This window comes from Amblyomma maculatum, chromosome 1, assembly GCF_055883805.1.
Source record: "Amblyomma maculatum isolate TAMU_Amacu chromosome 1, ASM5588380v1, whole genome shotgun sequence".
Taxonomy (NCBI): Eukaryota; Metazoa; Arthropoda; class Arachnida; order Ixodida; family Ixodidae; genus Amblyomma; species Amblyomma maculatum.
The window spans coordinates 323,501,879-323,513,726 of NC_139344.1; the positions used below are offsets into that span (position 1 = coordinate 323,501,879).

The 11,848-nt window shown below is 44.1% G+C and overlaps 1 long non-coding RNA gene across 1 annotated transcript; it reads left to right on the top strand.

Annotated features, from left to right (window-relative positions):
* The first annotated feature begins 1,867 nt into the window (after positions 1 to 1,867).
* Positions 1,868 to 10,849, top strand: LOC146207309 (uncharacterized). The gene is made up of 3 exons (XR_014702302.1): positions 1,868 to 2,013; positions 2,729 to 2,836; positions 10,645 to 10,849. It is a non-coding gene; the product is annotated as an uncharacterized LOC146207309 (long non-coding RNA).
* Positions 10,850 to 11,848: the final 999 nt, after the last annotated feature.

Consider the following 11,848-nt stretch of genomic DNA (forward strand, 5'->3'; position numbering starts at 1 on the left):
GCAGGAGCAAAATGCATGGTAGAAGAACAAATGGTAGCGTAACTCCCATAGAACCCTGCGTGTCGACTCTGAGCGAGGCTTTAGTTTCCCAGCGCCCCCTGCGAACTGTGAGGCACAACAATCACGTGACGTTGCTTGTGACGTCACAGGGACGTGCTTTTGGCGGGGAATTTGATCGTCTTCTTACTTATGAACGAAAAAAAGGCCAACAACGACGGAGGCAGAACGATGCTCGGATAAGGCAGAAAAATGGACACCGTAACTGTTCAGCCAACTTGACTTGACATGATTTAACTTGACTTGACATGGATTTCTACAGTCAAGTTTTACGTTAACTGAAATGTTACGGCATCTTTAACCACCTTATCATAGCATCGTTCTGCCTCCGTCGTCGTTAGCCTAGTCTTTCGTCGCGCGTCATGTAAACGCATTCTGGGGCTTATTTCTTCGGGCACATTTGTGAACAAGGGCCTTCAAGTGAATTCGGCAAGCACATGGATAGAATCACATGGCTTGAGGCATTTCACTAAGGGCATAAATGAGTGAAGCTGTGCTGCATAGAAAGCCAGGCTTTATTAATTCACGATTACTTACATAGACGCTTCACGACAATGAAATCTTTAAGTGTAGGAAAGCAACCACCGCTCATTCGTCACGGTCTTCATGAAATCCTAGTGATAACAAAATGACCTCAGCGTAGGTCTCCTAACGAGGCGCGGTGAAATTATAAAAGGGTAAAAAATCTTGCTAACAAACAAAGTACATATCAGTGTCAAAGAACAACAAAAACAAACGAACGGAATAACTAACGCTAGCGCTAGAACGCCAACCTGTAAGAGCTTAGGTAAGCAATTCAAATTGGGATTACTAGTATTTATAAGTTAATGCGTCTGAGAAGTCAAAATATCTACGATATAGCTTTGCTCCAATAAATCTCGCCCTGAATTATTTTACTCGCGCTTCATTTGCCACTGAAAGGAGTCAATGTGAGGTTACAAATTTACAACTTAAGCATTTAACATGTTCATGAGAAAGATCCCATTGACAATAGGAACATCACTGTAATAACAGCTAAAGCACGTTCAGCGAATGTTGGTGCGGTAATACGACGCAGTAAGCAAAACACGCAGCAAAGGGAGCGGAACGGAAGGTTTTGAGCAATGCGACAAGCATCTTGGGGGCAATAAAATCTCACCTTCACCGTTCAATTAAAACATGCAGCGATACGCCGCTCATGCAGACGTGTATCCGTAAAACAAGCCACCACTTTTGCGACGTGCCTGGGAGGCCGAGCCGAGCCGTCGAGCTGTGACGCAGCATTGTCCCATCGTCCGGAAATGCGCACATGCAGCGGCAATCAGTTTCTCATCGAGCACAGACAGTCTTCGCCTTGCTGTAAAGCTCTACCACAACCAGCATAATAAAATACTGACTGTTTGTTACAGATAACCCACTCTGTACGCAGCGCGCAACGATGAACATTGAACCGGGGCCGATGACGCACCCATCCCGCGCATGAAAAAAGCTTTGGGGTCTGAGCCATATCTGAGCTTTGGGCAACTACGCAGCGGATAATAAGTGGCCGAGAGAGGCCGCTAGAAACAAGTTAAAATATTATTAAAAATGTGACACATTTTTTATTACGCAAGAAACGAAAACTGCATTATTCCTGAGCGCGAATATTATGTTTGCTTTCTAGTTCTTTGGAGTTCTGGCAGATCTTATTTTCTGTGCGCTAGTAATTTGCCTCACAGTTCGCAGGAGCCCTCATCATCGAGTTGATGCCGCTGGCAGTAGGCAGCTGCACGCGTTTTCTTCCAAGTTGCGCGACCAGTTGTACATTGACCTTGCAAAATGCTTGCTGCAACCCATGACGTCTTATCCGGTTTAAGAAAAACGTCACGTCCGGCTATTGTTTTGTGGGCAGGTGGTTGTTTTTAGTAGCAGAATGGCTGGTCGTCGGAGCCGTGGGAGCTGCGTCGCCGTGCCAGCCGTGCGCTCTCGTGTTGTACGGTACGTAAGCAATTTTTTCTATTTTTTAGATATTTCAGTATGCATGTATTGAGTCATTACCCGCTGTCTGGAACTCTACATTTAGTTTTCAACTTCCCTGCGCCCAAATGTTCTGTTGACGACCATTGAGCCTGCTTGGCCGGCAGTGGGCCCGAACGGCCCAAAGGTGTATTATAGAAAGTTCCAATCGAAAGCTCAACGTAGTTCTACACCAATGAACATGCGGTTAAATACCGTTTATTAGGCCAACCGCACGAAAGTCTCAGTCATGTAAAACACGCCTGACTACCAGTCTTGCGTGCGCCTAAAAAGGGCGGGAAACTTGGGTGAGCTTTCCTCAGCGGTCTGGATGAATATTTATTGATTGTAACGTCTTTGAGCTGATGGAGGGACTTGAGGAGATACTAGGACATGACAAAACAACGCGTAGAAGCAGGAAAGGCGAGGATCACACAGGCCTGTGTAGGAAGCTTTTGTTTCGGTGCACCACGACGTACTAACCATTTGTGCGACGTGACCCTTTGTGTGACCCGCATTGTAATGACGCGGTGTAGAATAATGATTTCATACCTCATTTTATGACTGCGCACTGTCAAGTGTATGCAGGGCCACTTTCTAATTACGGTGAGGTAAGCGATTTCGCCTTGTACTTGTCTTAATTTCTTTTGTGTGTGTAAACATCGCTTATAAGCTGACGTCTAATATTTGTACGCAGGGACCTTCCTGATATGTGTTTTGGAGTCTAGCATGGGCTTGCTGGTTGCTGAGGCTGAACAAATGGGACTATGAAAGGCGGAGGCAGCATATGCTCCAACGCCACAAGGTGAGCCCTGTACTTAATTTCAAAACAATTGCTGTGCCACCGGGACTGGTCATTTGTTTTAATTTTTACATGGGGAACATGGCACAGGTCACCAGTTTGCATAGAGTGCATAAAGGATTCGAATAAGCAAGCATCCCTGCAGCTTCCTGCAGTTGCGGTGTCCAGCTTGTAGTTCGCAGCCTTTCTTTCTCAGCTGCAATTAATGCATCGCAAACAGTGTACAATGTAACAGTTGATTCAGACTAAGAAAACCAGACTAGCTCCAAAAACAAACAAATGTTTGCACGAGATGGAAGATCAAACCACGCTATATTGTCTTCTCAATTCGCTGTGAGAAACTAGCAAAGCTGCCTTCTTTAACGAATGGTATTCCTGCACAGATTGGTTGTGTCGCTTTTTTGTGCGTGTGACAAAGTTGCTGCAAGAACTTTATTTATTTATTTATTTGGTTACTATCAGGGCCGTTGAGCAGCTAAAAACAGTGACAGCTTCTCCGGGCACCGATATGCCTACCAGCCGATTGTGGCAGGGTTGCTTCACATTAATCAAAGCAGCCTAGCAAATGAGGCTCACTGTAGCAGCAAGAATTGTGAGCACGCCCTCGCACTCACTTGCTTTGTCGTCTCCTGCATCTTCTGGCGCAGCAGCGCCGTGCAGTCTCTTTCCGCTCATCAGAGATGATCCTTTTATGCCAGGGGTCTTGGAGCACGGCCAGCGAAGCTGCGTGATGCAGTCTGCCCAGCTCAATTTTCAGCTAACGTTTTGAAAGCATTACCACCAGCCCTAATTTCAAACTAAAATAAGCTCAGACTTAGTACCCAGTTAGTACGCATTCATTTTCAATAAGGCGTTGACCACTTAATCTGCATGAACTTTCATTTGACATCACTATGCCTTCAAAAGCAAGGAGCCAGACATCCTGCCTTTTCTTTTATTTCCAAGTGTGCTTTTTTTTTTTCTTGCTGAGGATTATAAGTGTGGTATTTATTAACAGGTATGTCATTTCAGTACCTCTCTCCGAGTGATCCTGAAACTGCTTTTGTCGGGCATTCAAGCGGAAAGGAGCACACGTTGCTTTTCTTTTGCAATAATGGAAGGGCTTGGTCTGGAAAAAAGAAGTTTTGCTTCTTTTTATTCATTTTATCGTTATTTATTGTACTTTGTTTTCTGTTGTTTTGTTATTTTCTGGCTCCTGGATCATGAGAGAAAAGGCTTTGTCAATGCGGCCCACGTAGCAGTATGAGTTTGAGACCGCTGCTCTATGCCCATAATGGCGTGGCTATCAATGGATTTCATAATGAGTTTGTCTGAGGTAATTGTCAAGCAAAAAACTACCATATGCCACTGGTCGGCCCGGACACACAACCTCCGCATCATGGTGTTAGAATAGAAATGCGTGAGCGGGCTGCTCCACACCAAGCAGTAAGTGGCGATACCGATGCGCTGATTTCTGTAGGCTGCCGAGAGACTGCGTTGACTGTTGGTGGCCGCGGGTTCGCTGGTTGCCGCAAGGAATGGCAGTCAGTTCTCAACTTTCGCTGACGCCCCCGCTCTACGCCTTTCTTCGATCATGGTATATTCTAAGTTGTAATGTAATGTGGAAAAAATGTGCATTGTTCTCCACTGTGATACAGACTACGTATTCTGCAATGAAAAATGTCAGCTTTTTTCGGTGCGAAAAGATGTCGAACAGCTTCAGCTATGGCGGCCGGCATACCAAGATAGGACCGAGCTATACAGTCACTGTTTGTGAGGGGCATTTGAAGCCCAGGTTTGTGTCCAAAACATGGATGACAGAGTTAAATGGGCATGTGCTACAAAGCGTTGCTCGTTGCTAGCAAAGGAAGCGGTCCCCACGATATTCTCTGCCGGCCTTGCCTACCTTTCAGACTTCGAAAAGTAGAAAGCCACCCACTGAAAGGCAGCCCCAGGAACCGAAAAAATAAAAGATCGTCAAACCTTGTGTAGAAGTGTCAGGTGAAGGTAGCACGTGCTTCACACGACACTGCGTGGGCATGGGCCGGCCCAAAAGCCGGCTGCGGCTCAGCCCACGGGTCGTCTGGGCCGACTCGTGAACATTTTTGCTAGACCCGGGGTGGACTTAAACGTGCGGGCCCGAGCCGGATTCGGGCTTGTACACAGAAAGCCGATGTCCGATTTATAGTCACTTTGTCAGAGTAAAAATCCGCGGCGTCGCAGCAACGAAACGGATGAAATAACTGGTACGCTCCGAGAAAAAGGTTTAGTCTTCATAGCTTATTTATTTACTTATTACGGCACTGCGGTGGCTTAGTCATTAAAGCTCTCGAGTACTGGGCTGGGATACCCTAGTCTGATCCTAATTGGGAGACAGCATTTCGGTCGGAGCTGAAAGCATGGCAGGCATATGCTATAGATGACAGTTTCATTGAAGAACCCCATGTTGCCGAAGTGATCCGAACACCTGTGCTACAGCATCCTCATACCTTGAGCCGGTTGGGGACCATTACTCCAGACATAGCTTTTTTTTTTTTTTTTTTTTTTTCGTTGTGAGAAAATTCAAAACCAAACGTGGGTATGGTTTTCATTTTTAGCTGTTGATTGGAACGTCTCATAACAGAAATAGCTGCAAAGGCTTGATAGAGTTTAGAAATCTCCTTGACGTTGAAATAAGATAAATCTTGAATGAGCAATGTTTAAATGAGTCAATTAATGTCGTAAGCAGTTAGACGTGCGCGGGCCCATTGAACGATTCAAACGAATATATGAAATTACTCCCCTCTGTGACTGAAGAGCAGCAGTCAGACACCGCTCTTGCATGTTTTAAAGCTTAAAATGCCATGTGCGGGTTACTCTAGTGTGGTGCAGCGTGGCATTCGCCTAATAAATTAGAGTAACGCTGGATGAGGCTGTTTAAGCTATCAGCGAGCACAGACAGTCTGGTCTGCGATAAGGTGCTTCCGCATATGGTCAGTTTTGTATACCACTGGAGACTAGGAACTGGAAACCTCATACAAACCACTGGGAAGGGCCAACGTGTGAACGCTTTATGAGGTTTGACCTTTTCCAAGGTTGCTGTTCAACACTCGGGACGCCTCAGCCACAGATACAGTCTTGCTGCCGCAACGGCGCCCTCTTTCTCGAAAGGGGAAATTGGAGGCAGGGGGGGGACCTTCTACATGCAGAATCGGCGAAGAGCATTGCAGCCAGAACACATGCCGGCCCTGGCGGCGGTGCGATAAATATAGCTATGATATAACAGCGCCTCTCGCACACCACAGGGCGGGCACGCCGCCTGAGCTTCTTGTCTTTCTTCTACCACCGTCGCCTCCAGTTCAGATACATTAAATTGGGAAGAGTATTGGTTTTCTCTTTCTTTGACGGAGGTGATACCTACACTTAACGGCCGTTTTGGCATGGCGTGAAGACTACATACACATGCAATTGGCTACCTTGCGTTTCCTCGAGATTTTAATGTTATATTTTGCTGCACGCGGTGTCTAAATATTAAAGCCTCCTCACAAGAAATCCGATTACTTTCTCTCTCTCTCTCTTTTTTTTCTTTTTTCGGGGCCCCCTCGAAAGTTTAGACTTGGTGGGGAAGGAGGAAGCCGCTGTGGCAGTGTAAAGGGCAGCACACGAGGAGCTCACTGACTGCCGGCGTCTCACAGTCTGGCACACACCTGCGTCGATCGGCGTCTGTCTGCGTCCCATTGTCGGGGGCACTCCCATGTCGAACGCGCCACTGCGCGCTGTCGGCAAGACGAATTGGAGAAGCGTAGTGTAGATGGCTAGCGAGGACTTGGTCTGGGCCACACCGTCTGCGTCGCAAGGGCCGTTGCGCACTGTCGGCCAGGCGAAGGGGATGACTGCGTGGCCGGCTTGAGGGTACTGACCCAGGCGGGAAGACGCCGAGATTCACTTGAACCTTTTTGTTTCCCGATTGCCCGACTTGGGCTGCTGTCGCCGTCTGGCCAAACACCCCGCGTTCCTTTCCGGTGGGGAATTCTTGTCACAATAGTTGAAAGCGGCAGCTCTCGCGTTTGTCTCGTTGTCGCCATCCTTAACAGGGGACATGGCTCTTAAAGCTATTTTTCCTACGTTTTTCAACAAATTTGATAAAACCTGGTATTCTGATTTAGTTTCTTGCACTGATTTCAAATATATAATTATGTTTCCAATTGGCCAATTAGTTCAGAAGATAAAATGAAATTGTTTATAATTTGCGGGAACAATGAAAAAATAACCGCACTACAAAAAATTCACGTGAACACTTTGCTAGGTACTAGAAAGCATAACAAATACAATGTTACGTGCACTTTTGTATAACAAATATTAGCGATGTTATAGCAGTTTAAAATTCACTGCTCCAAATGTGAGTGCCTTCCTGTCTGATTTAGAGCAAAATTGAAAACTTTGGACTGCTATAACATCGCTAATATTTGTTTAAAAAAAAGAAATGCTCCTAACATTGTATTCATTATGCTTTCTAGTACCTAGCAAAGTGTCCATGTGAATTTTTTTGTAGTGCTGTTATTTTTTCATTGTTTCTGCAAATTATGAACAATTAATTTCATTATCTCTTGAACTAATTGGCCAGTTGGAAAAATGGTTGCATGTTTGAAATCAGTGCAAGAAACTGAATCGGAATGCCAGGTTCTATCAAATTTGGTCAGAAATTGGAAAATAATTTTAAGAGCCATGTCCCCCTTTAAGCAGAAGCGAAATGCAATACAGCTGACATATTTCGTGGTGTGTTTGGAGACTGTAAACGGCCTAAACTAATGCATTCGTTTTCAGCTAATTTCTAAGTCTAGAGTTATCATGGGAAGACGAAAGAGTCACACTGGCCGTACTGCCCGAATCCGTGGGTCTCACTGCCTGTCGGAGGTTGGGCACACTACGAGCAGTGGCGTGCCGCGCCGGCGCGGCTCGTTCATACACAACCCTTCAGACACCACGCTCCACATCATGTTCTACTTGGCACTTGCTGTATTTCATTTTAAACCAGCCAAAAGACGAGACAGAGAATAGAAGCGAACGAGATGAGGCTGGCTTCTGTGTCTCGTCTTTTGGCTGGTTTAAAATGAATGATTACCAACTCGCCCAGTCGTTAACCTTGTTGCTGTATTTACAGGGCATTCCCACGTCTGCTGCTGTGGTTTAGTTTAGCACTGATGAACGCTGTCTATGTTGGGATACATGCAACATAAATAGCTTGAAAGTAAAAGATTGCACAGCCATTATTGTAGCTAGTTTGTAAAGCATGGGATGCATAATGTGGAGGTCTCGGACCTCAACAGTGGCATGTTTCTTGTTTTTGTTTTGTTTTCCTAGTTTGCAATGAGTTATTTCTCATTTGAGAGTAGATACACTGCTAATTGCCATTCATCACCAATGCAGATTTTGTTTTTATTAGTTAATTATATGCTTTCCTCAATTTTTTCCTTTTCTGCTAAATAGAAGAACATGAGCCTCTCATAGCCTGTGTTGCTTTGGGACATTAAATCCCATAAGCCAGACCAGCATGAGCCTCGTTTCTGGCAGTCATAGATCTATTTCATTGAACCTCTTTGTTAATAATAAGCTTGTCAAACATACGTCAGACAAAAATATACAGTATTATGGGCGTGACACCATGAAGGTGTCAATCATTAGAAATGTCACAAGTGTTGGGCAGGCATGGAGGGCCCATCATTAACATGTTAAAATTAAGGAAGCTCCGGTGCCACTCAAGCGAAAACATGAGAAGCCACTGACAGAAAGCCGTGGAGTAGGGCATCTGGAGGAGGAAAGGGCTATCCTTGAGTGCAGTCTATCCTCACTGAAGTTATTACTGATCAGTGCCTTGGAAATTTTATCAGAACAGGCATGGATAAAAAAAATTATATCCACAAGATAAAGAGTGGAAATGTGCTGCTTATTGATGTGAACTCCGAACTAGTCTAGTGGTGCTTGAGTACATCATAGTGGTATAGTCCACATTTCTCAAGCTAAAAGAGTCATGTTTTTAGTCAAACTTATCGTTCGGGCATCAAGTATAGAAACAAGCATTGCATTTTCTACTAGTTTGTTCCAAATTGTTGCTAAGGTCATTTGTGTTATATCAAACATCTATACATGTTTTGGCTGTTAGTCTTGCATTTTCAGCAATGCATTGATCTTTGAATAAAAATCAAATAGGTTATTTTGGTATGTCAGGTATAAAAAATTCAGCTAAAAATCTTTTGACTTTAGAAACGTGCTTCAAAACAATTTGAATGTTTCAAAACTCCCGTTTTATAGCTTCAAAGTGCTCGAGCCTGCTTCCACCTCTCCAAGTTGGTTTGTGGTTCAGGTCATTATTGACAATTCTGCATGACTGAATTGATGTCTTCAATTTGGAGTTTTGGGGAGGGTTGCATCCATTGGGAAGAGTGAAAAATGCTGGCCGAAGATAAGGAACGCTGCATTATGAAAATTCCGATTGCTATTGGGCAACCATCTCATGGATGATGGCACTTGAAAGCGTTTTGACTGGAGGTACTCTCACTGCTTGGGCTAGGCCAGTGCAGCACTTCATCTTACAGGAGCATATGCACCTAATTTTGGTCGCATTTTGCTTGTTAACGACATGCAAAACATTACTCTGTACAGATCATCACCTGGTTTTTATCTTCAACCGCTAAATAATTTATAATTGAATTTTTGTCATCTGTTTCAGGGTGTCTATACTCCATTAACACACTGAATGTTAGTAGTGCTGCTACTGCACTTAAAATCAAGTGTTGGTCTCTGTTTGCAATATTTTTTAGCTGCTTTGAGAAGTATGATGCTCATGGACAGCCTCCTTAACAACATGAACTGGTGTATTTGTGATGAGGACCATATATCAGACAGCCAGAGGTTTTATGATGCTAGCATTGTAGCAACTGTTGTGGTCCTGTAGTTCGGTGAGGGATTTGCCCATCTTGTGGTTGTTGCCCGTTTGCTGTGGCCACCCTCAAAGTAAATAGCTATGGTCCTGTCACATAGTTTGAGAACTTCTTGTTACTTGTATGGAAATTACTGTTTGGCACAAAATGACTTATGGCTGCCATCATGTGCATTATAGAGGGCGAGCGACTACATTTCGGTGGAACAGTTCCTCATTCTTTTTCACAGCCCATAGGAAGGATTTCGCAAGTTTAGAAAAATGAAATGTTCACAGCTGAGTCAGTCGCAATTCTGGAATCATGCTGTGTAGTCGACAAACGCTACAATCCGAGAGCAACGCATGTCGTCTAATGAACAGTGCAAGCGAAACTTCTTGGGTGCAGCAGCAAATGAAAATGTGCACACATGGTTTTCAAGATGTCTCAATGTTTATTTATATGCTTCACAACCTACCAAAGCCCGCACGCTTGCGTTATACCAAAGCACAATCAGCTGTCTGTTCTGATGTCTGCGGCCAGTGTTGATAAAGTTCTTTACCACCCATGGTGTCCATTTCTGCTGTGCATATGCACTGCAGTGATACATTGTCACACGCATGCAGAGAGCACTAGTACTGGCCTTACTTAGGGTAACCTTTTCGCTGGTTTGGCTTTTCTCATTCTTGAGCTATGCTACAGGGTGCACACTCTTCTTCTTGTCTGGTTCCTTTGACGAGTCATGAATTCAGCATTTGTGCTTCTTTCCTTTTTGAGGGTGTAGTGACCATATGCAAATCCACTATTAGAATATATGAGCTGCTGCATTAGCTGCAGTCCTGCTATCTTTTTATTTAAATTTGGTACATCTCTGAGTTTCTCTGGGTGTTTTGTTATTGTTCTGAGCTTGCATTCTTTTGTTTTTTCTCCCCATGACAGCCGATCCTGCACGTGACTGATACTAGTCGAGAGATCACAACAGCTGCCCACCTTTCAAAGCATGGCATTCCCTGGCCCAAGTTGACTGCTCCCTGTGCTACTGGCTCAACAGTGTACTCACAAGTCTGCACTTCACTTACGAGCGTAATGGCAACACACACACGTTGGCCATAGCTTCTGTGTCAAAATAAAGTATTCCTACTTATGTGCCTTTTCATTCATTATTAACGCACATGATTGGAGTAATAAACACTCCAGTGCCAAAACACCATGTTGACACACTCATTTATGTTTAGACTGCCTACCTTCTGCATTACTTCTCTTTTTGTAACCTACCTAGTAAGGTAAGTATTTACTGTATGTGTCATAGAACCACATGTATTTGTTATTCCTTTTGAGACGGGAAATAATTCGCAAAACCAGTGAAGTAAGAAAAGTTCACAGATATATTTCGTAGACAATTTTTAGAGGTAAGCCCAATGAAGATGTTTCGAACTGCAGACAGGGACTGATGATAAAATGGCAAAGTGGGTGGTGTTTGTTGAATTGCATAAGATTTGTTTAATTCAGTATTTTGCAGATGAGCAGCAACTTTCTTAATTGCAATGCTTACTTGCACCCATACTGTCACCTCATGTAATGCTCAAACATTTGGCAGTGCTAATCACTTTACTAAAATATTGAAATCTTGGCCCTTCAAAGTGAATTGTGTTCAATAGCGAGGTGACATGCTTGTAGCAATGAGATTCTAACCTTGGATGCCCGCTTAATACACTATTGCTGTGCCTCTATGCTACTGGGATGGTGAGGCAGCATACTAAAAGGGCATAAAAAGCATGTGCAGTAATTCTTTACATGTAACAATAGTTGAAGCCCTCGCCTTATTTAATGTGACTGCATTAAAAGGCCATATTTACCAAAAACGGCAATTTGAGCGACAAGGATGAGTGGCAGATAGTATGACCGGATGGATTGGTCTGTGTGATGTGAGGACCATGGTATGGTCCAGCTGCCTACCCAAGCAGCTCCTTTGACATGAGAAAAACTCATTGCCTTTCAGAATCCCGTCAGATGTGTGAGTTGGGAGTTCATTTATATAATGTGGTAATTAGTAATTTTACAAATTGGTATGTGTGATAAAAGTGCAAACTAAGATTGGTGAGCCAACAAGTAGCCAACTAAATGTACAGGGATGAGGATACAG